The following is a 3462-nucleotide window of genomic DNA, read 5'->3' as shown; positions in this document are numbered from 1 at the left end:
TATACCGATAAGGGAAATGGGCCCAAAGCAAGGCTTGTGCTGCTCCAGATGTATGAGCAGGTGCGCCATCTTGCTGGAACCACATCTCATTTAATTGCTGCTGAGTAATCCCAGATTGCACACAAAATGGACGTAAGCAACAGTCTAAAAAGTCCGTGTACATATTCTGATCCAGGTTACCATGAAATTGAAAAGGTCCAACCTGTTCATTTAAATTAAAAAGCAAAAAATTAGAAACGAAAGATTATTTTGAATGAACGCCTATCAAATTAATACATCAACTTAAAACGGACATACCAAACATGGAGTTCCAATATACAGCCCTGCCCACATATTTATTGAAAATCGACGTTGATAACCTTGTTCAATTACCTAATGAGGATTCTTTCGAGCGTACCAATGGAAATTTTTGGGTTCCAGCAACCTCCACGCTGGAAAGTACACTCATCAGTCTACAGAATTTCGTGCAGAATTTGTGGATCCTCAGCGTGCATGGCAAGAAGCTGTCAGTGAAATTCCAAGTGAACAGGGTAATCCTCTGGTAAAAGTGCATTCACCTTAGTGTAATGGTATGCATGGAGTTCTTCAGATTTTATCGTACGCTGAACTGTACCAAACGATAAGCCACTGTGTGCCATTACACCTCGAATACCAATCTCAGGATTCGCTTCAACGAGATCGATGATTCGATCCTCATTTCGAGGATTTCGTACTCTCCTTGGCGCACCAGCTAGACGGTGGTTAGGTAAGGCGCTGCCTGTTTCGCAGAGGCGCGCAAAAGCCCCGAGAATTACATGAGCGCTTGGATGGCGAGCATTCGGATAGCGCCCACGGTACTGACGGACAGCTTCATTGGCGTTACAATTAGCCCGGCCGTAAAGCAGAATCATGTTGGCATATTCTTGCGGCGTGTAATCTGCCATGATTTTCACGAATAAAAAAAAGTCACTAAAGTACAGAGATATACAACTGACTAAACGACAACGACGGGACAAATACGAACGGACAACTTTTATTAAACAAAGAAATTAATTAAAATTATATAAACTTTGTCAATGAAAATGGATTTGACAGATCTGTAAACAGCTGCTGACGTGAAAAATTGAAAAAAAAAAAAATAAATAAATAAACAAAACAAAACAACAGAAGTTCTGGTGCTCTGCTATCATATGAATGTCCAGTAAAGTTACAAGTAATTTGAGCCTATCGATAGCAATGAAAATAGAGTAAAGAATGTCGATGTACATTAAAGAAAAAATCAGCGAGACTACAAACCAAATTTTAAACAGGAAGTCCAAAAAAATATATACAGAATAATTGTTATCCGTCAATAAAAGCTCTATTACAGCTAGAAATCTCAATTCAGGGCAGTGAAATACACGAGATACTTGTTCACCGGGAATTTTCTTATGAAAAATGTTGTTCCTTGAGGTCCTTTTTTTTTTTTTTTACAGAGATACAGCGTGCAGAAAAAGTTGTAAGGGAACAAGTACAGAATTTTTTAAGTCTACCATAAAAACCACTATTACTACTGGTAATCTCAATTGAGGGTACAAAAATACTTGAGATACTTGTTCGTCGATGAATTTCCTACGGAAAAAGTTGGTCCTTGAGGTTCTTATTTCTATTTTCACGGAAATTTAGCGCTTAGAAGAAAGTCTCCGGAAACAAGTACTCGCAGAGAATTTTATAGTATTGTTTACAACAAAAATTTATAGAAAAATTACTATATCATAGTAACATGAAGACAATATGGAATTATTGAAGAAATTACCGATAACGTAGAAATTTTTAAAATGCATCGAACAAAATTTACAAGGTGCATTGTAATTTTGATAAAGCAAAAGATTAAATTTTATGGAAGAAATTTAAATTTCTTAATCTGTTGCTTTGTCAAAATTACAATGCGCCTTGTAAATTCTGTTCGATGTATTTTAAAAAAGGATTTCTGTACAGTACTAGCTTCGAAGGGAGCTTCTAAGTATTTTTGTTTAAATGAAGTGGAAAAATCTTACATGTAAGCGTACTGAGGATCGCGTTTTAACTTGCTAGTGATTGCACGGAATATGGCACTGACAGTCTCACTGAATATCTTCCTCGATATCGTACTAATAATTAGGTAGCTACTGACACTGAAGATCACGTGGAAAGTCTTCTTGAACATCTTGCTGGATATCGCACTGGGATCTCTAAAACCATCTTGCAGGATATCACGCGGACGGTCTCGTTGGTGATCTTGCATATGGTCACGAATAAGAAAGTGATAAAAATCTTGAATATGTTGGTTACAACTGTGAATTTTGTTGCCAAAATGAACTGCAACCGAATTCTTTCTCACTCATAGGCTTAGGAGCAATCATTCATCTTATTTTAAAGGAAATAATTAACTGAACACCATTAAATAAATATGTTTTCTCGCCTCCGGGCGGAAAGCGTCCACTTTCGTCCCGCTGTGCAAAATGAAGTTGCCACTTTCCACCTGCGTCGACGAGAAAAATAGTATACACTTCTCGGAAAGTAAATAAGAAACCCTCAGATCACATGTAATTGTTGGCCGAGGCTTCACCTCAGCCAACAATTACATGTGATCTGAGACATTTCTTACTTTACTTCCCTAGATGTGGAATATACTATTTTGACCGAGGTCGGGACTAAAACAAGTTATGCACACATTCTGGTAGAAACTATCAATTTTGTTGCTCATCGAAGATATATTAGCAACTGAATTTTTCTTACTCAATGGCCTAGAGGCAATTGATGATCCTATTTTATAGGAATAAAATAGCTGAACAAAATTGAATAAAGATGTTTTCTTTCAAAATCTGGCATCCTAGAGGATACGAAAAATTAATCAAACTTTTATCTGCTTTGGTACAACTCCTACGCATTCCACGAAGACTGAAAAGATAAAGAAAATTTTTGGATTGAATTTTTCGATAAGTTCTAGTCATTCATAATGTGTAAGGGTTTTTCCGGAGTAGATAAGGACCTGACGATTTTTGGATTACTGTAAGATAATATGACATGTGTCCTTGTACAATACTGGTTTTGCGTAGACTATCGACAGATTTTCTTAGAAATTTATAAGAACGTTTTAGTCTTTAGAGTAGAAGAAAGATTTGCTCCGAAATAGTTAGAGGTTTGATGATCAACAAAATATTTACTAGAGATAAAACGGATGAGATACTAAGCAGAATTCCAGCGAGAATACCAGCAACGCCCTAAGCAAGCCCACCAGGAAGAATTCTAGCAAGACCATGAGCAAGACCACAAGCGAGATCATGAGCAAGACAATGAGCAAGATCATGAGCAAGAACATGAGCAAGATAACAATCAAGATTACCGACAAGACTATGAGCATGACCATGGGTGAGACTACCAGAAAGATTTCCAGCAAGATTTCAAGCAATACATTAATTTTGTAACCCATCAAATGAACTTCGATAACCGAATTTTTTTCTA

Source organism: Microplitis demolitor, chromosome 6 (assembly GCF_026212275.2).
Source record: "Microplitis demolitor isolate Queensland-Clemson2020A chromosome 6, iyMicDemo2.1a, whole genome shotgun sequence".
Taxonomy (NCBI): domain Eukaryota; kingdom Metazoa; phylum Arthropoda; class Insecta; order Hymenoptera; family Braconidae; genus Microplitis; species Microplitis demolitor.
Note: the sequence above shows the minus strand (reverse complement) of the source record.